At 44.3% G+C, this 25784-nt stretch overlaps 1 pseudogene; it reads right to left on the reverse strand.

Annotated features, from left to right (window-relative positions):
* LOC140912712 (up-regulator of cell proliferation-like) overlaps positions 1-20803 on the reverse strand; it is a 72050-nt pseudogene extending 51247 nt beyond the window's left edge.
* Between the last annotated feature and the right edge of the window lie 4981 nt (positions 20804-25784).

Below are 25784 nucleotides of genomic sequence, written 5' to 3' on the forward strand. Positions count from 1 at the left end.
AGCCCCTGCCCACAGCCAGCCCCTGTCTCCAGCCACTGCCGCTCCCCCTGCCTGCAGCCAGCCCCTGGTGCTGCTGCTGCTCCCCTGGCCCTGGGGCTCCCACTACTGCCTGCTGGGTCCCTGGCTGCTCTGCTGGGCCTGGGCTACGTCCTGCTGCTCTTCCCGTGAGCACCCACCACCCTGCCCACAGCCAGCCCCTGTCTCCAGCCACCCTCTTCCGCTCCCCCTGCCTGCAGCCACCCCCTGCCGCACCCCCTGCCCGCAGCCAGCCCCTGTCTCCAGCCACCCCCTGCTGCTCCCACCCCCACATCCACTGGTGCCCTGCTGTTCCCAGGGCAGTAACCCTGCACACCTGCTTCAATGATGGGGAGAGGGAGCAGCTGGGACCTACACATGTGCACACCCTAGGGTGACCAGACAGCAAGTGTGAAAAATCAGGACACGGGGTGGGGGGTAATAGGAGCCGGGGGGTAATAGGAGCCTATATAAGAAAAAGACCCCAAAATCAGGACTGTCCCTATAAAATCAGGACATCTGGTCACCCTAGCACACCCCCAGGGTGTGGCGGGGACCCACACATGTGAGCTCCTTTTTAGTATAGGCCCATCTTTTTAAAAAAGAACTTTAGGCAGGATTAATATACATCCATATTTTCCCAGGCAGGTCAGGCTTTTTGGTTCTTAAATCGCCGTCCAGGAGGAATTTTTAAATTTTAAAAATTCCTCCCGGGAAAATACAGACTTATGCTAACTCTGTTTGTACAAAAAATACATACTGGGGCACATCCCTTAAATCAGAACTTTTTATAGGGAACCGGTTGTTAAGATTTTGGCAGCTCATCACTGGCCACATGTAGACACCACAGGAATTGGGGGGATTGAACCAGGGTCCTTCAGCACAAGCTCCGCTCACTCATTGTCAACCAATCCAGCTCCACCCACTAGACCTCACCCCCTTTCACAGTCACAGAATCCAGGAGCCCTAAGTCTCAGATCCATGCCTCACATCACAAGGCCAAATATCCTCCCTTTATGGGTGCTGTAGAAGGGACCATCTGCACAGACCCCTCTACATTCCCCCCGTCAGAGACTGCAGCCACGGGTGACCAGTGAATGAGCAGAGATCTCCCCTGTGGGAATCAGAGGGGCTGCACATTTGGGGTTTCACAGGGAAGGCGTCTGGCAGCCATTAACAGACTGACTCTGTGAAGAGATTTTCCATCTCTAACAAAGGGTTTCTGTTCCCCCAGACCTCAGCCGCTCAGCAGAATGCAGGAGAGCCGAGTGCTGATGGGCTAGAGGGGTCACAGGAGTCACCGTGCAGCAGCTGTGGTGTCTGCAGTCAGCATGGGCCAAACCCTGTGCTCCAGGCTGTTTCTCTGGATTGCGAAGGGGAGTTTGGCTTGGGGAATCGGTTGCTGGTGCCTGTGTCCACAACTGGGATGTTTTCAGGAGACTACTCAATGGTCCATGAAGCGCCATCCAAGCAAGTGGAGAGTGGACATTAAAGAGCGAGGCTGGGACCTCCACGGAGCTGCTGCAGTCCAGCATCCACAGCCAGAAGAGAGACAATGGGAAAGGTACGGAGATGGCTGGCCACAGCAGCAGCCGCCATCTCATAAACCTCTGCTCTTGCTATACACAACAGAGGCAGGACAAAGAGCCACACAGTGAGAGCTTGGGTTGCAATGAGCAATACACGGTTTTTCAGTAGATTATGCTGCTCTGACAGTCTACTGCCTGTAATGTGCACATCCAGCCTCCCAGGCTGACCTCAGTGGGAGTTAGGTGCTCTGTGCCCACAGGACACGGCTGGCCTTACTAGGAGGTGAACTGAGGTGGTCGACTCAGGTGCCAGACTGTGGGGGGCACCACTAGGACCCAGAGTGTAGAAAACTGTGTCTGCTGCTGGTGCATGTGGATTCTCTCTGCTCGAGATGCACAGAGAGGGTGGAGTGCTGTGCTGGAGGAAGGAGGGCACAAGAGACATAACAGGCAGGCAGGAGAAAAGGTGAGAGAGAATCACAGAAAGCAGCAGGAGCTGCAGGGAGAGAGAGGAGGAGGAGCCTCTTATGTACCTCTCTAGCATCCCCAGGAGCCTGGACTGATTAACCCCAGCTTCTCAGGGAGCTTCCTGTTTCCTGCTGCTTCCCTGAACCCACGTGAGGAGAACAGGAAGTCAGCTGAGGTAGTAGGAGCCAGTTAGGCCCTTAAGACGCTGATTTCTTCCCTCACTCAGGCCCTGCTACCAGCCTGCTTATTTGTCCCCTTCAACTGAGCGTTGAGAGCCACTATAGCTGGCACAGAACAGCAGTCATGAGTGAAAGAAGAAAACGTCCCTCTGAGGCAGCATTCAGAAAAAGAGAAATGCTTCTTTTGCTTTCTTTATCTAAGCAGGAAGGAGCTCTCCTGTGATACGTAGACACAAATGTTCACGGTGAGCCTTCCGGCCCCAGTAAGGGTGTGAGTGGTGAGGAGATACCTCATCTTCCAGTTAGTCAGAGTGCAGGTGACCTGGCAGCTACTGCAGCATCCATATCTGCATCTCCAATGGATGTACCATGCACGATCCTGAAGAAAAGTGTAGCTCAGAGAAGAGTGTGGTGGAGGCACAAGAAACTGCTGCTGCTGAGTTGAATTCCTTGAGTCTAGATGATCCAGGACTGTGGACCCACTTGAGCAGTAGCCTGAGGGACTTCCTTGTACTGCACGGGCCACAGCAAGTGAAAAACTTCATGTTCCCCAAAGACAATGAAAATAGTAGTTCCCATCCAACACATTACTGGCATGAAATCCCCAATGGTGAGAAAGTGGAGAGGCCACGGCTTATGTATTCAAAAATCGAAAATACTGAGTTCTAATGTTCCAGCCATGTTGGGTTCTACAGAAACAAAGGACTGGAAAAATCTGGCTAGAAATCTGGCATGCCATGAGAAGGCAGCAAATCACCAGAGAGCATTTTATAGGTGAAAAATTTTGAGATGAGACTAAGGTTAAAGGCCTCCATAGATGATCAGCATCAAGAGAAGATTGCATCAGAGTCTCTTTCCTGGCAAAATGTTCGGAAAAGGCTCCTTGCCATTGTGAGAATGCTTGCTACCCAAAAACCTAGCACTGCGTGGCATGTCAGATCAGCTGTATGTGCCAAACAATGGAAACTTCCTTAAAATTGTGGAGCTGATGGCTGAGTTTGGTGCTGTACTCCAGGAGCTTCTAAGAAGTGTCATCACCCAAGAAATGTACACACACTCCTACCTTGGAAAACCATTTAAAATGAGATCATTCAGTTACTGGCAACAAAAGTCAAATGGATGATTGTGGGAGATCTTAAGTCAGCAAGATATTACCCTGTTATTCTGGACTGCACACCTGACATCAGCCATACGGAACACACGCCTTTCATGGCGAGTGTTGTGTGCAGGCCACAGAATCTCACCCACCCACTCCTACAATAAACCTCTCACCTGCGTCTGAGCCACTGAAGTCCTCAAATCATGGTTTAAAGACTTCAAGGTGCAGAGAATCCTCCAGCAAGTGACCCGTGCCCTATGCTGCAGAGGAAGGCAAAAGAACCCCAGGGCTTCTGCCAGTCTGCCCTGGGGGAAAATTCCTTCCTGACCCCAAATATGGCAATCAGCTGAACCCTGAGCATGTGGGCAAGATTCACCAGCCAGATACTACAGAGAATTCTTTTCTGGGTAACTCACATCCCATTCCATCCAACATCTCGTCCCAGGCCACTAGGCCCCTTCTACCACAAATAGTCAAAGATCAATTAATTGCCAAAATCATGTTAACCCATCATACTATCTCCTCCACAAATTTATCAAGCTTAATCTTGAAACCAGCTAGGTCTTTTGCCCCCACTGCTTCCCTTGGAAGGCTGTTCCAGAACTTCACTCCTCTGATGGTACTCTCCTCTAATTTCAAGTCTAAACTTCCTGTGGAAGTAACAAAAAGGGATTTAAGTTCAGCCATCTTAGTTCTGTTGAAAAGAAAGCAAAAGTCAGGCTAACTCTAATGCAAAACTTGTAAAGGCAAAACTGGTAAGCGTATAAAAATTGCAAAGCAAAGTTGGTTTTAACCTTGCCTTACAATAACAATAAAATGTAATTGTTTAACATTTTTTGCTACAAATAAAATATAAACAAGTATAAACAAAACAAAGCTTTATTATTACATAAATAATAAAACGCTATAAATACTTGCTTTACATTTTTTATACTTTAAAAATTTGCGTAAGGACACTCTGTCCAAACGGACGTCTTCCTTCTTGCAATTGCCTAAAAATAAAACTGTCTCTAACTTGTTGCATCCAAACTAAAAGTAAGAACTTGTTTTCTTCCACAATTTGGTGCCGTGACTCAGATAACGATTCCCGGCTAAACAGCAGCAACTACTACAAACCTTTCCCCTTCAAAGTCCAAAGCACCAAACAAAAGGTAAAAAAAACCTATAAAAATCGATACTGGGGTATCAAAAAAAATATCCTAACCATGGGACTGTCTGTCCCTTTGGGCTCACGCCATGCAAACTTATTTATTATGCAACAAGGCCAAATGCACAGTGGTGCTGAAAAACTTTTTTCCGCACCCCCAATATGAGGTTGAGGTCAAACCTAATCAAAGCTAAAAAAATTTGCTGCCTCAATAAGGGTGTATTACGTCCAAACATAAAACATTAAGGTTATAGATTAAAAAAATGCATCTAAATATAAAAGTAAATAAAATAAAAGTAAATAATAAATGTGTAAAAAGTAAGTGCCGTTATCGAGGTCTGGGACTTAAGCTAACTTCAGGCACACCAGGGCCCTCACTCTCTAAGTAAAAAAGTTCTAAACATAAGGGGGGAGGGGTCAGCCAAACCACATGACCCAGCAAACAGTGCAAAAAAGTAAAAGCCCTTCCTACTTATAAACTGCTACCCCGCAAACCCTTTCCCTAAAGTATATAAAAATCTTTTTAGCTTTTAAGCAGCTAACACAGCAAACAAAATAAATAAATAAAATCATACACGTCAAAAAAAAAGCTACAAAAACCTCCATAAGTCTCAAGTGCAAAAGCCAAAAAACTCCCTCCCCAAATTAAAAACTCAAGTACAAAATGTAAAAACTAAATGTAATGCAACCAAATGCCTCCCTACCCAAACTATATTGTTAACCCTCTCAGCTCTTTCATATCCCCAATTAGTTAAAGCTAAATGAAAAAAACAATAAGGGGGGGGGAGGGTTAATTTAAAAGTCAGTTTGGCCTAAAAATAAAAAAAGCTGCCCTGCATTCAAAAATCAAAAAACAGAGACCAAGCCAAGTAGAAAAAAAACTGCTTTCACACCCAGCTGGCTGAAAAAAAATATAAACACACATAAAACAAAAAGCAAATAAGTTGCAAAACTAAAATTACATTTGCAAAGATTGGCTGCCTGGTAAAACCCAACAGTCTGCCTTTGCAACCCTAAAGCCAGAATGGTTTGAAAACGCTAAAAAGGCCACAAACAGCCGGCGTAAACTAAAATACCAAGCAAAGATCCCTAAAAGGAACGCCCCCAAAAACCCAGGGCATAAAAATCGCTCCGAAAAGGAAAAGCAAGTTACAAAATTTTGCAGCGTACCTCTAAACAATCTATACACAAAACAACCTACCATCCACCTCTCTCTCTCAATCTCTCTCTCCTACCCCCAGGGCTGGCTAGCCCGGGCAGCGTGTGTACATGTATAAAAGTGGGTCAAGGTTTAAGTATTAACATTTTTTCTTCCTTTAAGTGACGTAAAAGCAGTTCCTACACTCACCACTGTGTTAGTTTATTAATAAAGATTTAAAATTCAGTCACATGGTGTGTGCTCTTCATCTCCGTCCCTGCGATCCTGTGGTCTTAGCCTAATTAACTAAGGCACAGGCAAATTGGTAACAAAAAATCTGAGACAGTTTAAGAAAAAATTGCAAAGGGAAAAAGCCCTGAACAGTGCACACCATCTATCTGTTTTATCCTTCTTATTTTACGTTTGCTTTGTTTGGCACTGTTGGTATTATAGGTTAAAAATTGCATAATTAAAAATAAGCCCCACTCTCCATTGTAGTATGCCTAAAAACCAAAAAAACGGTTTAGCATTCCGCTCTCCACCCCGGGCTGCAAACAAAGGGTGCAGGTGGGTCTACCCCAAGTCATAGCAAAACTAAGCAATAAAAAAAAATTAAAAAAATATGTGTACCCAACAGCTCAAAAAAATGAAGCAACTAAAAGCATAAATCACTATCCAAGCAGCAACTCAAACCTCCGCCCAAAACAAGTTGCAAGCCTTAAAACAAAACTTCCAGGCAAAAAAAGCGGAACGCACATGCCTGAAGCCCTGACTAAGCAAGTACCAGCCCTTCAGGAACATGTGAAAATGTAACCATGTGTGCTCAGCATATGCCGCAATGGCCGTGTGTCTGTCGTAAAAAAACATGAAACAGTGAGAATGCCAATTGGCCATGCATTCTGCCCAGGTGGCCAGCCTCACACACCACCACCCGGGTAGCCCTTGGAAATAAAAATGTTTCCAAAAAAATAACCCAAAGTGGTGGGGGCTAGTTCAAAAGCCCACCCTCCTTGCTAAAGTGGTAATAAAACAAGGCTTGTACCCATAAAAAGGAACGGTTCTGCAAAAAAAGCAAAATCGGGCCCAAGCAAGCAACACAATTTTTTTTTTTTAAAAGTTAAAAACTTTAAAAGCATAGCTAATAACAAGCATCAAAAATTTAAATCCCTAAAACAATTAATTAACTTAGATTTTACTATTTTAAGTGTCATTTTAAAAAATAAGTAATTTTAAAAAACTAAAGTTAACTCTATAATTGCTAAAAAAATTAAGTAGTTAAATTTTACAAAATGCTGGGAAGAAAAAAGAAATTCTTGGTTTCTTTGCAGCCAGTTGAAAGAAAAAAAAAGGGCCCTTTTCAAAAAAAGGTCTGCAAATAAATCCAGGCAAAAAAAAAATGATTTAATTAAAATCATTTGGCCATAAACATTTTAGTCAAATGAGCTAAAAATACATAAGGGGTTTTATTAAAACCTAACTGCCCCAAGAAAAAAACGGGGGCTTAAAATGGGTTCAAGCAGCCGTAAAATCTGCAGAACAATGCCAGGCATTAATAAAATGTGTTAGGTCTCTGTATTCACAGGTAAGACAAGTCCTGCTCCAAGAAACTTCACCCAGCCTGCCATTGGTTAAAAAACAGGTAACTGGGTCTACGTACAGGTCCATCAACACAAAACTGCTCTGGCCCCACGCTAAAAAGGCCCTTAGCAAGTCCTGCTAACTACCAACACTGCTGTAAAGTGCCAAGAGCTCACTGCCTGAACCCATGCTTCTTTCTGCAAGAAAGTCCCTCGGCCTGAAAATAACTCCACTTCAACTACTAATCAGCCTGTCCCTCCTTCTGGTATTGCTTTTCCTCCTTCTGGACAGCAAAACTAACAAACAAACAAACAAACTGAAGTGCTAGTAACCGCTCACTTGTCCAGTAATGAAATTACCACACAGCCAGCATTTGCCAAAAAAACCCAGACCACTGCAGGGTAACGTGCTGGTCATTCTCCCCTGCATGGTACTAAACCACAACTGCTTCAAACAAAAAAAACCCGCTCTCTCTGCTAAAACTGCCAACGTCCAAAAATTCCTAACTACAAAAAATATTAAAAACTAACCCTGGTAAAAAACCAAAAAATTATACACCGGCCAAAAAAGCCTTGTAAAACCCATGCTTAACAAAGTGGTATTAATTAAATGTGGGGCTTTATTCAACAGGCTGCGCCCTATGTTTTTAAATAAGTATCTTCAGCATGTATTGTCCTTTCTGATTGGCTGTTAAATAACAAATACCAGAAACGCCTTGTTGACACTGCCCCCGCCATTTTGTCCACTATACTATCCCCCGTAACACATCCAAGTACAGACAATACCATAGAGTCTAATAACACCCAATAGCCAAGGCCTTCCCACTTTAGTAATTTATTTAAATATTGTTTAAAAATATTTTTAACGTTCAAAATATCCCATATAAGCAAACAATTAAGTAATACAAACTGGTCAGTAAAAGTAAAGGTATATCACATGACTACAAATAAGCCTAAAAAATTTAAAATGTAAATTAGTGGGTTTTATAATGGGGTTAATATAATGGCCATTCCAGGGGTCTGTAGTATATATATAAAAAATGGGTCCTTATTGATTTTGGTGACCCAATTAGAAAATAATTAAATTCATATTTAAAAAAGGTGTGTTCTGCCACCAAAAAATTACCTGTACTAAAATAGTCCCAGTAATTAATAACCTAATCTGTACCATATTGCAATATACCCCTTCCTATGCTATTCATGTCAATGCTTCTTAAAGGTACATAAAAAAATTTAAACAAATGTGGTACCGTATTTATTGAAAAAAAAGTTTTAAAATACTAATTTACAGTAATTTATGTTCCATTAAAAATTGTAAAATTTGTTTGGCCCTATCTCATTTCAGGTCAATTTTATATATCCAAACTGCTCCAGGGGGGCTGCTGTTCTGTTGGCACAACAAAGGCCCTGGGTCTCCTCTAGAAAAAAGAAATCTGGTAAAACACCTGTAAAATGGTGTCAGGAGTGCAGCAGCAATTTAAAACATTTCAAGGCCAACAGCATAATAAAAAATTAAAACAGCTAAAAAAGGCCACTGGTCTTATTACTAAAGGACAGTCAACCCAGGTACAGGCTAAAGTTGGTAAATTACATGTTATCTCCACCCTTAGTTCAAGGACCCAAAAGCGGTTAACAAAAATGGTATTAAATATCACTAAGGCAAAAAAAAAATGCAGTAAAATCTGGCATGTTCAAACATGCAGAATTTCCCAGATAACCAGCTAACGGCCATTCAAAGTGACCTTAAGCATCAGGCTTGGTCCATTGCCCTTACTAGTGCTTCAAAAGTGCCATCTCATCTGTGGCCGTAAAAACAAACTTAAATGTTTTCAGGGTAAAGTTTCCGGCACTCTCAGTGCTCCTTCCAAGCCTATGGGCCGGTTAAAGGGGTGTGGGCTCCCACATACCAAATCCTGCCAGGTCCATAAAAAAAATGCAGGTAAAGTTAAATAATTCACCGTAATATTTAAAAAATTAAACCACCTTGTATGCCTAGCCAATTTGTTGTCAGTGCTCCTAAAATAACACCTAATGTTTAAATAAAAATAAAAAATTAATAAACACTTTGGCCTTTAAAGCCCCCACAGCTTCAGTGCGTACAAAAGCTATATCCAAAAAAAGTCATCACTGTTTATAACAATGGTTGTTAAAAAGGTAGCAAACAGAAAACGACCCGAACAAAACACCGAATTTCCCAGTTAGTAACAGCTGTGTAAATGTTGAGGCCACCACTTTGTAAAATATACATTTTAATCTCATCACTGCTGCCAACAATTCCATTATTGTCCTGCAAATAAAGTCCTACAATTAAATCTTAGGTTTCAAATACCTTTGAATTAAACTACCTTCATACCAAACCAATTCCAAAACCTACACTCACTCCTACCAAAGGTTCAAAAAAATTCTAAATTACAAGGTCAAATTTATGCACTTCAAGTTATATTGTATTTATGTACTTCATTGATGTACATATATATTTATGTACTTCAAAGTATATTATATTATACTTCGAATTATATATTCAATTAAAAAACATGCATTCCACAGTTTATAAAGTGTCTATCATAATGTAGTGTGTTATGTAACTAAGGCTATAAATCAACCCCAGCAGATTGTTACAATAAAAACAGTAATGTTTATACTGTTTTCATGTAGTTTAAAAATATGTTGTTGTAAAAAATGTAATAACAAAAATACCTTTCATGTTCAAACAGTATGCTTTGTTGTTATATCCAGTCACAGTTGATAAGGCTAACCATTTAATCTAAAATCAAAAATACAAAATCTAATAAAAATAAAAAATATAAAATGGTAGTTGTGCTAAAAAATGCACAAAAGGCGGGGGGAGAGTGTAAAAACAAAATTAAAAAACATTAAATGTCGGCCTCTCAGTTGATTTAAAAACAAAGCAACAGTCAGGCTAATGCAGAACCATAATAACGCAAAATATGTAAAGGCAGACCTGCTTAAGCGTATAAAAAACTGCAAACAAAGCTGTTTAACCTTGCCTTAAAATAAAAATAAAATGTAATTGTTAGCAAAAAATTTTTAAAACAAATAAAATATCAAAAAAGTATAAACAAAGACACCATCTTATATAATCAAAGGGTATAAATACCGCTTTATATTGTTTATACTTTAAAAAACTACTAAGGCAACGGTATTCTTCATCCATTGCATTTCTTCCCTTGCAATTGCTTAAAAATAAACTCTTTTTGGCTTGTTGCATTCAAACTAATATATATATATATATATATTTTCTTCCACAGTACTAAACCACAATTGCTCCAAAACAAACAAACAAACAAAACAAACAAACAAAGCCGCTCACTCTGCTAAAACCGCCAAAGTCCAAAAATTCCTAACTACAAAGAACATTAAAAACTGGCCCTGGTAAACAAGGCGAAGCGTTATACACTGGCAAAAAAAAAAAAAAAACCCTTGTAAAATCCATGCTTAATAGTGTGGTATTAATTGGGTTTGGGGGTTTATTCCAAGGCTGCGCCCTGTGTTTTTCAATAAGTACCTTCAGCATGTATTGCCCTCCCTAATTCGCTTTCAAATAACAAATACCAAAGGTGCCTTGTTGCCACTGCCCCTGCCATTCCCTCCGTGATACTTCTACCCCCGTAACACATCCAAATACAAACAACATCAGATATTCTAATAAAACCCAATGGCCAAGGCCTTCACATTTTAATAATGTAATTAAATATTGTTTAAAAAATTAGGTTAAAGGTTCAAAATATCCTATCTAAGAAAACAATTAAATAAAAAACAAACTAGTCCATAAAAAGAAAAGTATACAATATCACTACAAATAAGCCTCAAAAATCTAAAATTAAAATTCGTGGATTTTATAGCAGGGTTAATATAAAAGCCATCTTAGGGGTCTATAATATGTCATAAAAAAGGTCCTTATTGTTTTTGGTTGCCCAATTAGTAAAGAACCAAATTCATATTTAAAAAAGGGTGTGTTCTGCCACCAAAAATTTACCTGTACTAAAATAGTCCCAGTAATTAATAACCTAATCTGTACCATGTTGCAAAATACCCCTCCTATGCTATTCATGTCAATGCTTCTTAAAAGTATTTTAAATTATATAAACAACAAATGTGGTATGGTACTTTACTAAAATAAATGTGTTAAAGTAATAGTAATTAATGCTATATTAAAAACTATAAAATTTACCCTTGCCCTATTTAGCTTTCAGGTCACATATATCTATCCCAACTGCTCCAAAAAAGCTGCCATTTGGTGAGCAGAGCAAAGCGCCCGTGTCTCCTCTAAAAAAATATTGGGTCAAACACCTGTCAAGTGGGGCCAATAGTGCAGCAGCAATTGAAAACATTTATAGAAGCCAACAACATAATAAAAAATCAGGGCAGCTAAAAAAGGCCACTAGTCTTATGACTGAAGCACAGTTAACCAAAGTGCAAGCTGAAATGGGTAAATTACATGTTATCTCCGCCCTTAGGTTAATAACCCAAAAGCTGTTAATAAAAATGGTATTAAATATCACTAAGGCAAAAAAAATTGCAATAAAATCTGGCATGTTCAAAATTTCCTAAATAACCAGCTAACGGCCATTCACAGTGACTTTAAGCACCAGGCCTGGCCCACTGCCCTTACTCGTGCTTCAAAAGTGCCATCTGATCTGTGGCCGTAAAAACAAACTTAAACGTTTTCAGGGTAAAGTTGCAGGCACTCGCAATGCTCCTGCCAAGCCTACGGGCCGGTGAAAGGGGTGTGGGCTCCCACATACCAAATCCTGCTGGGTCCGTAAAAACAATGCATAGAACATGAAACAATTCACGGTAATATTAAAAAAATTAATTCCCCTGGTATGCCGAGCCAATTTGTTGTCAGTGCTCCTAAAATAACACCCAATGTTTACATAAAAATAAAAAGCCAATAAACATTTTTGGCCTTTAAAGCCCCCACAGCCTCAGTGCGTACAAAAGCTAAAGCCAAAAAAAAAAATTTGTCACTGTTTCTAACAGCGTTTGTTAAAAAAGTAGAAAACAAAAACCGACCCTAACAAAACACCTGCTCTTCCAAGCTAGTTACAGCTGTGTAAACGTTAAGGTCACCATTTGCAAAACATACATTTTAATTTCACCATTGCTGCAAAAAATCCTTATCTATTGGTCTGCAAATAAAATCCTATAATTAAATCTTAGGCTTCAAATACCCTTTCATTAAACCACCTTAATACCTGACCAATTCCAAAACCTACACTCACTCCTACCAAAGGTTCAAAAAATCTCTAAATTACAAGGCCAAATCTATGTGCTTCAAAATATATATCAAATTAAAAAACATGCCTTTCATACCATCTATAAAGCATTTATCTTATGGACTAATTATAATATATTGTGCTATGCAACTAAGGCTACAAAATAACTCCAGCATATTATTACACTAAACACATTAATGTTTGTATTGTTTTTGTTTAATTAAAAATATGTTATTGTTGTTATAAAAAACAGAATAACAAAAATACTTTTCATGTTCATACTAATTATGCATTATCGTTACATCCAACCAAAAGTTATGGAGCCGATCCTTTTAATCTAATATCAAAAATACAAGGTCTAACAAAATAAAAGTTTAAAAATGATGGTTGGGCTAAAAGCACTGAAGAGGGGAGTGTGAAAGTAAAAAAGGGCATTTAAGTGCAGCCATCTTAGTTCTGTTAAAAAAAAAAAAAAAAAAGCAAAAGTCAGGGTAACTCTAACCCCTAAGAATTCAAAACTTCTAAAGTCAAAACTGGTGTAAGCGTACAAAAATTGCAAAGCAAAAACCTTGCCTTAAAAGAACAATAAAATGTAATTGTAGCAAAAACATGTTAAAAACAAATACAATATAAAAAATGTATAGACAAAGCAGAGCTTTATGTAATAAAAAGGTATAAATACTTGCTTTACATTGTTTATACTTTAAAAATTTGCATAAAAACAGACACCCTGTCCAAACGGCTGTCTTCCTTCTTGCAATTGCCTAAAAATAAAACTGTCTCTAACTTGTTGCATGCAAACTAAAAGTAAGAACTTGTCTTCTTCCACAGTATCCATTTGTTCTTGTGTCCACATTGGTACTGAGCTTAAAGAATTCCTCTCCCTCCATGGTATTTATCCCTCCAATGTATTTACAGAGAGCAATCACATGTTCCCTCAGCCTTCTTTTGGTTAGGCTAAAGCAGCCAAGCTCCTTGAGTCTCCTTTCATAAGACAGGTTTTCCATTTCTCGGATCATCCTAGTAGCTCTTCTCTGTACCTGTTCCTGTATCCTTCTTAAACATGGGAGACCAGAACTGCACACAGTCTTCCAGATGAGGTCTCACCAGTGCCTTGTAGAACGGTACTAACACCTCCTTATCTCTACTGGAAATACCTCACCTGATGCATGCCAAAACCGCATTAGCTTTCTTCACGGCCATATCACATTGGTGGCCCATAGTCATCCTGCGGTCAACCAATCCTCCAAGGGCCTTCTCCTCCTCTGTTACTTCCAATTGATGCATCTCCAGCTTATAACTAAAATTCTTGTTATTAATCCCTAAATGCATGACCTTACACTTCTCATTATTAATTTTCATCCTATGACTATTACTCCAGTTTACAAGGTCATTCAGGTCTTCCTGTATGATATCCCGGTCCTTCTCTGAATTGGCAATACCTTCCAGCTTTGTGTCACACACAAACATTATTAGTGTACACTCACTTTTTGTGCCAAGGTCAGTCATAAAAAGATTAAATAAGATTGGTCCCAAAACCGATCCCTGAGGAACTCCACTGGTAACCTCCCTCCAGCCTGACAGTTCACCTTTCAGTAGGACCCTCTGTAATAATTAGTATTCTTGAACTAATAATTCCCCATGTAGCACCATAACAAACGCCTTACTGAAATCTAGCTAAATTAGATCCACTGTGTTTCCTTTGTCTAAAAAATCTGTTACTGTCTCAAGGAAGGAGATCAGGTTGGTCTGGCACGATCTACCTTTTGTAAAACCATGTTGTATTTTGTCCCATTTACCATTGACCTCAATGTCCTTAACTACTTTCTCCTTCAATTTTTTTTCTATACTACAGATGTCAAACTAACAGGCCTGTAGTTACCCGGATCACTTGTTTTCCTTTCTTAAAAATAGGAACTATGTTAGCAATTCTCCAGTCATGTGGTACAACCCCTGCGTTTACAAATTCATTAAAAATTCTTGCTAATGGACTTGCAATTTCATGTGCCAATTCCTTTAATATTCTTGGATGAAGATTATCTGGGCCCCCCATTTAGTCCCATTCAGCTGTTCAAGTTTGGGTTCTACCTCGGATATGGTTATCTCTACCTCCATAGCCTCATTCCCATTTGTCATGCTACCATTACCCTAAGATCCTCATTAGCCTCATTAAAGACAAAGGCAAAGTACTTGTTTAGATATTGGGCCATGCCTAGATATCCTATGATTCTATGATTATCCTTAACTTCCACTCAGTCCTCAGTGTTTAACTGTCCCACTTCTTCTTTCTTTGTTTTCTTCTTATTTATATGGCTATAGAACCTTTTACTATTTGTTTTAATTCCCTTTGCAAGGTCCAACTCTATATGGCTTTTAGCCTTTCTCACTTTATCCCGACATGTTCTAACCTCAATAAGGTAGCTTTCCTTGCTGATCCCTCCCATCTTCCATGCCCTGTATACTTTCTGCTTTGTCTTAATCACCTCTCTGAGATGCTTGCTCATCCAGCTTGGTCTACAAGTGCTGCCTATGAATTTTTTCCCCTTTCTTGGGATGCAGGCTTCTGACAGCTTCTGCAACTTTGACTTGCAGGAATCCCAGGCCTCCTCTGCCTTTAGATCCATAAGTTCTTCAGTCCAATCCACTTCCCTAACTAATGTCCTTCATTTTTTTAAAGTTAGCCCTTTTGAAATCAAAAACCCTACTCACAGATCTATTTTTTGTTATCCTTCCCTTCAGGTTAAGGTGAATTGGCTCATGATCACTGGAACCAAGGGTGTCCCCTACAACCATTTCTTCTAGGAGGTTCTCACAACTTACCAAAACCAAATCTAAAATGACATCCCCAGTTGTTGGTTCAGCAACTACTTGATGAAGGAATTCATCAGCTATCGCATCTATTAAAATCTGAGCCCTATTATTATTACTAGCACTTGTCCTCCAGTCTATATCTGGGAAGTTAAAGTCTCCCATGAGCGCACAGTTCCCATGAGTATTTACTTCATTAAAAACATTAAAGAGGTCTCTATCCATAGTGTGGAAGAAAACATGAGTTTTTCATTGTGTCCTCCACCGCTTGGGTCACCACCACTGCTGCCTCTGTGTCTGTCTTTCCCTTCTCACCTCAGTCCTTCTCCTCCAGCAGAACTCCCCCTCAACCTCCCCTGTCTCCAGCTCTGGTGGCTGGCTCCTCTGCCGCTGCAGCCACCTACACTCCTTCCGGCCAGATGAGGGATTTCAAAACGTTCTGAAGAGTGCGCAGAAATGGGTAGAGCAGCTTCACACTGAAGCTATTTCCCCACCCATTCAAGAATACAAGAGTCACCAAAGAAGACGACATTTTGTATATGAGGCACGGGAGAATCTCATAAGAGACCCCAAACAACAATTCAAAGCTGAATTCTTTAACCGGGTGCTAGACTGTGCGATACAATCCGTTGCAGAACGTTTCATGCAGCTCAAGGATCACAGCAGCATATTTGGGATGTTGTAAGATGTTCCCTCCTCACTGTACTGTACTCCTCACTGTACCTGAAGAAGACCTAAACCAGCAATGCAGGGCACTAGAGACCGTGTTGACACATGACGACATGTGCGATATTGATGCAAGTGATATAGGTGATGAACTGAAAGCCCTTTTCAGATACATTCAACAGGATCAACTCCAAAGGCTGTTCTGGAATATACGTGCACAAATAAGATGACCACCATCTTTCCAAATTATTTTGTGGCTCTGTGCATACTTCTAACACTTCCTGTAACAGCTGCCAGTGGAGAACACAGCTTCTCCAAGCTGAAATTAGTAAAATCACATCTACGCTCCACAATGACCCAGGAGAGGCTAGTCGGCCTTGCAACCATCTCAATAGAGTATGAGTTGGCCCAGACTGTGGACCTTCAGGAAGCAGAAGCAGTTCAAATCTCTGCAACTAAGAAGGCACGGAAGCACCACTTTGATTATTCAAACATCAAAATGCCAGTGTTAACTTTCAAATGCCTGAACAGCAAATGTAACTTTTCTTGTCTGCATAGTAAAGTGTACTGACAATTTTTGAACAAGACATTTAAAGTTGTTAGTTCTCCTTTATTGGGGTAGGTAGCAGAGCAGTACCACGGGCGGAGTAGAACAGAAAGAAGGCAGAATTGAGACCTTTCAAAGTTTTGTCCCAAGCAAGGGGGCATGGGGGTGTCATTTGAGCTCCCCGCCTGATAGGGTGACCAGACAGCAAATGTGAAAAATCAGGAGAGGGGGTAGGGGGGTAATAGGAACCCATATAAGAAAAAGACCCAAAAGTCGGCACTGGCCCTATAAAGTTGGGACATCTGGTCACCCTAATGCCTGAGGTGCCAAAATGTTGTGGGCCGGCCCTGGCGGCAAGTGCAGTGTATTGAATAAAACAAACACATACAAAACAGGATGTGATTGAAGAGAATTAGTCATTAAATAACTTATTTCTCTTCTGTTTATCTTGATGGAGGTATTAAATCAGGAATCACAGACTCTGCGAGCCCCAAAGCTGTGGGAGAAAGGTGGCATAAATCCCAAGTTGGAATTAGACTTTCAACAAACCAGAGAGCCGGAGGAGACAGACCTTCCCCAAGACAATGTCCTCTTATCGCCCTTTGTTCTGTAGTGGCAGTGAACATGGTTAGAAGAGATTGGCACTGCCAGGTGTGAATGGGGCTTGTGAGAGTGAACTATTTTCATTGTATTCTGCAGATAATATCGCTCAGATTCAAAAGGAGATGCCGAGTTAACTCGAGCTACACCTTATGCATTGCCCTAACTCGACTCCTGTCCACACAGAAAAACCCTTAAGATGTGCTGCTAATAACTCAAGTGAGCTGGCCCCTCGGGGCACAGGCTAAAGCCTAAGTTAGCACAACTCACCAGCTGACATGATCTTTCTGTAGTATGGATGCATGCTAGCTGCACTTGAGTGCTTCTAATTCTCCAATGCCTTCCCACTCTTCCCCCTGTGTCCCAAGAAAGGACAGACAAGTTCTCCCACCATCCACTGGGAAAGAATCCATAGAGTGGCTCAGCTCACTGCTGGGCAAAGAGCCTTGGGATGAGCTCCTAAAAGTCTCAGTGCCCCACCTGAGTGAGTGCAGTGCCAGTCTGGAAACAGCAGGACCTTTGTTTATTCACAGTGCGGCTCTTCTCATGTGAGAGAGGCTGACTCAAGCCCAGTAACTGAGTGTAGAAAACTCAGGTTAACTCTGCAGTGAAGACAAAGCCTCAGATCTTTCAGCTGACAGGGATCTATTCTACCACAGTGGTTCTCAACTGGGGGGTCTGTGGCCCTGTTGGAGGGGGGGGGGTGTCACAACAATAAAGAGAGACTGGGAGTGGCTACGTCATTATGGAAGGTAGCCTATTTCCCCTTGTTTTTTCCTGCCCACCCCCCCGACGTTCTGGTTTAACTTGGATTTAAACTTGGAGAGCGGTCAGTTTGGATGAGCTATTGCCAGCAGGAGAGTGAGTTTGTGTGTGTGGTTTTTGGAGGGGGGTGAGGGGATGAGAGAACCTGGATTTGTGCAGAAAATGGCCCACCTTGATTATCATGCACATTGTGAAGAGAGTTGTCACTTTGGATGGGCTATTACCAGCAGGAGAGTGAGTTTGTGTGGGGGGGTGGAGGGTGAGAAAACCTGGATTTGTGCTGGAAATGGCCCAACTTGATGATCACTTTAGATAAGCTATTTCCAGCAGGACAGTGGGGTGGGAGGAGGTATTGTTTCATGATCTCTGTGTGTATATAAAGTCTGCTGCAGTTTCCACGGTATGCATCCGATGAAGTGAGCTGTAGCTCAGGAAAGCTGATGCTCAAATAAATTGGTTAGTCTCTAAGGTGCCACAAGTCCTCCTTTTCTTTCTCCCTACACATTTACTGTAATAACTCTAACTTCCCTTTTAACTAGAAATCCCCCTGCATTCAGCTTCCCTCAGTGCTGTTACAGCCTCTCCCACCCCAGCAGTTACCGAGCTGTGCCCCGTTGTGCCTGGGCACCCCAGCAGGAGCCACCGAGGTTCAGGGCTCCCTGGAGCCTTTTTACTGCCCCAGCGCCCCCATCCCCTGTGCTGAGCTGCTCAGAGAGTGCAAACCTTTCTTCTAGACTGGATGGATGTTCTTCAAACTGTTATTAACATGAAAGATCAGTGAACTGAGGGTGTGTCTGTGTCTCTCCAGCCTCTCGCTCTCCAAAACAGAGGACTGTATGTTTCTGAGCGTGTCTTCTCTCAGTTCGGAGACGTTCCTTCACATTCCCAGGCCAGGCCGTGTCGGTGGCAGTCAGAGGGACGGGGGTCAATGGCAGCAGGAGGGGACGGCTCTCTTTCACTGAATGAGAATGTGGGAGGCTTGCAACCCATGAAACAAAGAGCTAAAAATAATGAGGTGTTTTATGAAAGGGGCCCCCGCTGTTACCCCAGCATTATGACTGAGACTGGGGTATGAATGAAGCCCAGTTTGTCCTCCCTTACAGGGGGGATCCCAAGCGTGTGACAAATGCTCCAGACCTCTCCCCTGGAGCCCCACAGAGGGGGAGCTGCAGTGACTGGGGCCTCTTGTACCCAGCTCTTGCCCCACCCTGCGCAGCACCAGAGCCTCCCGCTTCCCCTGCCGGCTCTGGGGCTGGGCCCAGACCCCTCCCTGACCCTGCAGCCTGGGCTCCCAGCACAGCCACAGCCCTGCCCAGGGGTCTGGAAGAACTGAGGAGCCCTTTATAGCTCCCCCGGCACCCAGGCCAGCCCCTGATTGGCTGCTCCATTATCCTCTGTGCAAATTAGCTCCCACCCCCGAGGCTAATGAGGGCCCAGGTGGCTGTAAGGGGGGAGGGGAGCTTGGCATGTCCTGGAGTGACAGTTAAACCGACACAGCAGAGTCACCCTGTGGAGCTGGGGGTCACTAGGGAAGGGAGGGGGCAGTTCAGGGGGGCTGAGGTGCAGGAGGGGCTGCAGGGGTCAGGAGGTGGGTTCAGGGGAGCAGAGGGGGTTGGGGGTTCATACAGGGCTCATTAGGGGGACTGAGGAGGGGGCCAGAATGGGGGAGGGGCAGAGTCCAGGCACGGGGTAGATTTGGGGGGCAGAGTTGAGGGGATTGTTGAGGAGGGGGAAGTTCAGGGGCAGTTTACAGGGGTCAGTGTTGGGGAGGGGGAGAAGTTCAGGCTGACTCCCTCCCTCCCCAAGGCAGGGCTGTGGGGCACAAACTGGCTTTATTAGCAGGCAAGGACTTTCTCCTCCTCCCAGCCCCATGCGGTTTGGGGCTGGGGGCACAGAGGTTGGAGCAGGGGAGGGGTGTTATCAAGCCAAAGGGCGGGGGGCTGTTTGCTTCAGGGCAGGGAGCAGAATGGGGCGGGTGCCGTCCAAAGGGCAAGCGAAGGAGATGGAAGCAGGAGGCGGCAGGTGGCAGTTCAGGGGGCATGAGGGGCAGGAGGGGGAAAAGGCTTTTTGGGGGTGATTGAAGGGCAGGAGGTGCAGGGCGAGGCAGGGTGTCAGGAGGCGGATTCAGGGGAGCAGAGAGGATTTGGGGGGGTTAGTAGAAGACCCATGGGGAGATTTGTGGGGGGAGGGTGTGGGAAAGGTCAGATTACAGGAACTGTTGCTGCTTCCCCCTGCCCCCCCTCCCCCCAAATCAGCCCAGCTGGGCCCCTCTGCCCTGGGGTGGGGAACTCGCACGATGGGGCTGCTTGCACTGCAGCCCCAGCCCCTGCTAGGGTGCCCAGATAGCAAGTTTGAAAAATTGGGACAGAGTGTGTGTGGGGGGTAATAGGCACCTATAGAAGAAAAAGCCCTGAATATTGGGACATCTGGTCACCCAAGCCCCTGCAGCGTCCCTGCCCCAGGAGACCTGTTGCCCCATCACCCCCAGGCCGAGCTGTGGGAAGGGAGACCTGAGCCGCCCCAAGGAGGGAGGCCGGAGAGCCTCAGTGCAGCAGCAGGAGGGGAGAAGAGCCCAGTGCTGGGAGCAGCGGAGAGACAGAGCCCATATGTGAGGTGTAAGAATTGGATGGGGAGAGGTGGGAATTAATGATCACCTGGAGAGTGGGAGGCCCTGAGTGGCAACACTAGGATTGGTCGTGTTCTGTGTGTTTATTATTGACCTGGAATAATGGACTAAAAACTTGAGATAGGAAAACTTGCCCGGGCCACCGAATTCTTTTGTTTGGGTGGATTGTGAGGAATTTCAGAAAGAGCTTGATAATGTCAGGCAACATTCAATGTGTCTGTGCAAGGTGCTACCTTTCAAGAAGGCTGACTTAAGAAAATTCAGGGAGTTGGTAGGTAAGATCCCTGGGTAGCAAGTCTAAAGGGAAAAACAGTTCAAGAGTTGGCAGTTTTTCAGAGACATTATTATGTGCCTGTAGCAAGGCAAAGTCTCACCGGCACAGCACCTCCTGCTGGTCATCTTGGAAGTTAGCTCTTCAGCACTGGGAGCGCCCTCTGCAGGCTGGTGTCTTGCCTGCCTTAGGGCCCCCATCTCCCTCCTGGACCTCGGTGCCCTTTTACCTTGGGGTGCTGCCCCCTAGCTGTACCCCCACACTCTGGGTCTCCCCTCCCAGGGGAACCCCCAACCCTCTAAACCCACCGTGCCTCAGTGGCTACTGCCAGTCATCATCTAGCCCCTGCTCACTGGGGCAGACTGCAGTCTGTAATGGCTACTCATCATTGGCGAGGGGGTAGGACCTGCTGCCTTTGCCTATCCCCAGGCTGCCCCTCTGCCTCCCCAGTACCTTTCTTAGGCCTTCAACAAGGCCTCAGCCTGGGGATTTACCAGGCTGCTGCTCCCTTTGCCCTTCCCCAGCACTGCTCCACTTCAGGTACAGTGCTCCCAGGCAGCTAGCCCTTCTCCCTCCAGGGCTAGAGTGATACTCCTCTCACTTCTGGCCCCAAGCCCTCTTATAAGGGCCAGCTGGACCCTGATTGAGCTGGCCACAGCTGTGGCTGCTTCCCGAATCAGCCTAGGCCAGCTACAGCCCTCTCCAGGGATGCTTTTAACCCCTGTTTTACTGGAGTGGGGCAGTTGCCCCACAACAAGGCCTAAAAGAAAACTATTCCACTGCATAGGAAAGATAGGAAGTATAGCCAGAGACCATGCTGGCTTAACCAGGAGATCCTCAATGATCTAAAAATCAAAAAATTGTTGTACGTAAAGTGGAAACTAGGTCAAATTACGACAAAGGATGAACATAAATAACACAAGTATGTAGGGACAAAACGAGAAAGGCCAAGGAACAAAACAGATCATAGCTAGAGACATAAAGGGTGACAAGAAAACATTCTACAAATACGTTAAAAGCAAGAGGAAGATCAAGGACAGGGTAGGCCCATTACTCAATGAAGAGGGAAAAAACAATAATCGAAAATGTGGAAATGGCAGAGGTGCTTAATGACTTCTTTGTTTCAGTGTTCAAGAAGAGGGTTAGTGGTAATTGGACATCTAGCATACTGAATGCCAGTGAAAATGAGGTGAGATCCGAGGATAAAATAGGAAAAGAACAAGTAAAAAATTATTTAGACCAATTAGATGTCTTCAGGTCACCAGGGCCTGATGAAATGCATCCTAGAATACTCAAGAAGCTGACTGAGGAGATATCTGAGCCATTAGTGATAATCTTTGAAAAGTCATGGAAAACGGGAGAGATTCCAGAAGACTGAAAAAGGGCATCTAAAAAAAGGGAAATAAGGACAACCTGGGGAAATACAGACCAGTCAGCTTAACTTCTGTACCTGGAAAGATAATGGAGCAAATAATTAAGCTCTAAATTTGCAAACATCTGGAAGATAATAAGGTGATAAGTAATAGTCAGCATTGATTTGTCAAGAACAAATCGTGTCAAACCAACCTGATAGCTTTCTTTGACAGGGTAACGAGCCTTGTGGATGGGGAGAAGCAGTAGATGTGCTATATGTTGACGGTAGTAAGGCTTTTGATGCAGTCTCACCTGACCTTCTCATAAACAAACTAACTAGGGAAAGACAACTTAGATGGAGCTACTATAAGATGCGTGCAAAACTGGTGGAAAACCATTTCCAGAGAGTAGCTATCAATGGCTAACTTCCTGTCAGGGTGGTTAAGCACTGAAATAAATTGCCTGAGGGGTTCTGGAATCTCCATCAGTGGAGATTTTTAAGAGAAGGTTAGACAAACACCTGTCCGGGATGATCTAGATAATGCTTAGTCATGCCATGAGTGCAGGGGACTGGATTAGATCAGTGGTTCTCAGCAGGGGGTCAGTGAGCCCTTTCCAGGGGTCCGTGGAGCCCCACGGCTGAAACCTGGAGCCCCAGTGCTGAAGCCTGCCCCCCCCCTTCCTTCTAAGCCAGGAGCAGTGCGGGTCTGAAGCCAGTGGGCCCCTGCCCTAGTTAGGAGCAGCGCGGGGCTGAAGCCCGCGGTGCCCTCCCCATCCCCCCCAAGCCGGGAGTGGCACAGCCAGAAGCTAGGTGGGGCTGAAGCTGGAAGGGTCCCCACATCCCCTCCAAGCCAGGAGCAACGCGGTGCTCGAGCTGGCAAACCTCCCCTCCCCCACAAGCCAGGAGCAGCAGGGAGGCTGAAGCTGGGAGTCCCAGTGCCTTGCCCCTGAAGCTGGGCATTGCACTGGAAGCCCTCCTGCCTGCATACAGCCCATAGCTACCCCCTGCCTGCACCCTGAGCTACCCCCTGCCCATACACAGTCCTTAGCTATCCCCTCCCTGTACCCTGAGCTACTCCCCTCATTTCACACAGCCCCTAACTAACCTCCTGCCCGCACCTGAGCGGTTTTCAAACTTTTTGAACTGAGTCCCCCCTTTCAGTTATATTTTTGGTTGCATTCCCCCAGAGCCCAGACAAGCTGGGTGCCCTCCTGAGTGAGTCAGGGGGTGGAGATGGCACATCCTCCCTGGACCCTGCTGTGTGGAGCTGGGATGAGCCATGCCAGGCCTTCCTTACCCCCCCGCCACCAAAAAAAAGATAGAAGTACAACTATGCCTATGCCCAAGTGTGTCCCCCTGGCCTGGAACCCACACTTCCCCCCTGCTGGCCCCTGTTGTTTTTATAGGATGTTTTTATAGGGGCCTCAGCAGGAAAAAGGTTGAGAACCCCTGGATTTGATGATCTCTCAAGGTCCCTTCCAGTCCTATGATTCTATGTGGAAAGGAACAATTGAAACCGGGTGACATGGGCAAATCCACTGAGCAGCTGGGCTGACAGATAGAGTACGGCAACTGCGTGGCATGTGGCAATGAAGAGAAGAGATTCCCCCGTGGGACAGTAGAGGGAGCCACTGCCCAATCCAGCTACACTCACAGCCCCACTGCCGAGAAGGGACACAGAGAGGGAGTGTCACGGGTTGGGGTCACTGCAGAGAGTTTGGGCCATCAATGTTGTTACTGGGGATTTCTAACCCTACATATTTCAGTCTGTTTGTGTGTGTGTGTGTATAGTTATCTAATTTCCCTGGTAACTGTGGAAAATCCAGTCTTTGGGTTGGGGTTTAACTGCTTCACCTGGGGGTCTGTTGACTCCAGAGCTGGCCCTGCCTATCCCACCACAGCGGTTACTAACTTGTGCCCCATTGGGTCTCCACCCCATCCCCCCCCCCCCCCCCCCCCGTGAGAGCTCAGGGCTCCATGAAATTTTCTCAGTGTTTAAATGAGAAAACAAAGCCCATTTTTCATGAGGTCAGTCATTCTTATCAGCATCAGGCCTCTCAGAAGGGCTCATTTAAATGTTAAGGGGTCCTGTATCGCTTGGGATCTTGGGTTTGTACTTTGGAAGCATCACATCTCCTGAAATGTTTGCTGACCTCACCCACTATCCTTCCTCTCAGGGCTAAATAAAAGAAAAAGTTTCAAGGCAACATTTCAAAATAAATAAGCCACCACAAAAAAGTCTGTTCCGAAGTTTATTTTGTTTAACTGTAAATGGTTTTCTGTTGCTTCTTATGCGTGATTACATTAAAACAAGAATACTAATTTCTTAATGCACAATAGGGAGAGTAAATGACAGTCATGCTCTAAATATAGCAGTTTAATTGTCTTCAACGGATTCTTATTTGGGGGGGAGAGACTCAGTTTAAACACTCAACATACATGCCAATCATTTATCTGTGTTTACAGCCTATTCTAAAGTAATTACTTCCTACTATGTAATACTCGGGTCCTGAATCTGCCCTTGTCTTGAATAAAGAAAGTTTCACTGATGTAACTTAGGCTATGTCTACACTGTCAGATGTACAGCTCCAGGAGCTGCAGTGCCCCTCAGAGAGTGCTGCTGGGAAAGCGCTTCTGTGTGTTCACAATGCCAGCACAACGGCAGCTCTTGCAACGGCCACAGAGAGCAGTGCATTGTGGTAGCTATCCCAGCATGCAAGTGGCTGCAACATGTTTTTCAAATGGGGTGGGGTTGGGTGGAGTGTGACAGGGAGTGTGTTGTGTGTATGTGGGGGGAGAGAGAGTGGGTTTTGGGGGGGCTGAGAGCATGTCAGCATGCTGTCTTGTAAGTTCAGACAGCAGCAGACTCCCCTCCTCCTGCCTCTCAAGCAGCAAGCCACAGTAATGGTTTGCTTTGTCCCAGAGCAGATAAGCATGCCAGCTGTCAGAAAACGGAGCTTTGAAAGGACATATCCGCATTCCTACAGCCGATTCCAAACAATGACAAGAGTGGCCACTTGACTTAAGGGGATTATGGGACGTTTCTGGAGGCGGATCAGAGCGCAGTAATGCAACACCTCGTTCACACTGATGCCGGGGCGTTTCAGCCGAGACGCACCAAACATTATGCTTCTGGTGGAGGTGGATTAGCAGGGGCACTCCCGCTGCAGATTCCAGGCGCTCTACGTGCTTTGCCAGTGTGGATGGGTCGTGAGTTAGGGTGCCCGGGGCTGCTTTAATGCACTCTAACTCACAAGTGTAGCCAAGTCCTTAGTGATTTTCAGCTATTAGGCTGGGCAGAAATGCTGTCCTGCCACAAGTAATTGTCAGCTCTTTTGAGCACTTAAAATAACAAAAGGCCCTATCTTCTGAACAGTGGGGAGAAACAGGTTAAACCAGACCAGGGACCCTTAGGGAGAGTTCACTCCTCCTGGCAGAGATACCTCTCCTCACCCCTCTTACGTTCACAGGAGTCAGGCATTCGAGCACCTGGCTTAATGAGTCCTTTCAGCTGAGGGTGACCCCTCATTTGAGACAGGTTAAGCACAGTTCTGCTCCCCTTTAGTCATACAATAAATGCAACAACACTGACAACAACATTTCACTACCCCTTCATTCCGTACTAAAGTGATCTGTAACCCAACACAAGTCAATATTGGTCACTTTGAGCAACACCTCTATATCTGCTGGATATCTAGGCAGAGTAGGTGAGTTCATGTAAATACAATTTCCTCCTAAAGTCTCTCCCGCTCCCA

This window comes from Lepidochelys kempii, chromosome 6 (genome assembly GCF_965140265.1).
Source record: "Lepidochelys kempii isolate rLepKem1 chromosome 6, rLepKem1.hap2, whole genome shotgun sequence".
Lineage (NCBI taxonomy): Eukaryota > Metazoa > Chordata > Testudines > Cheloniidae > Lepidochelys > Lepidochelys kempii.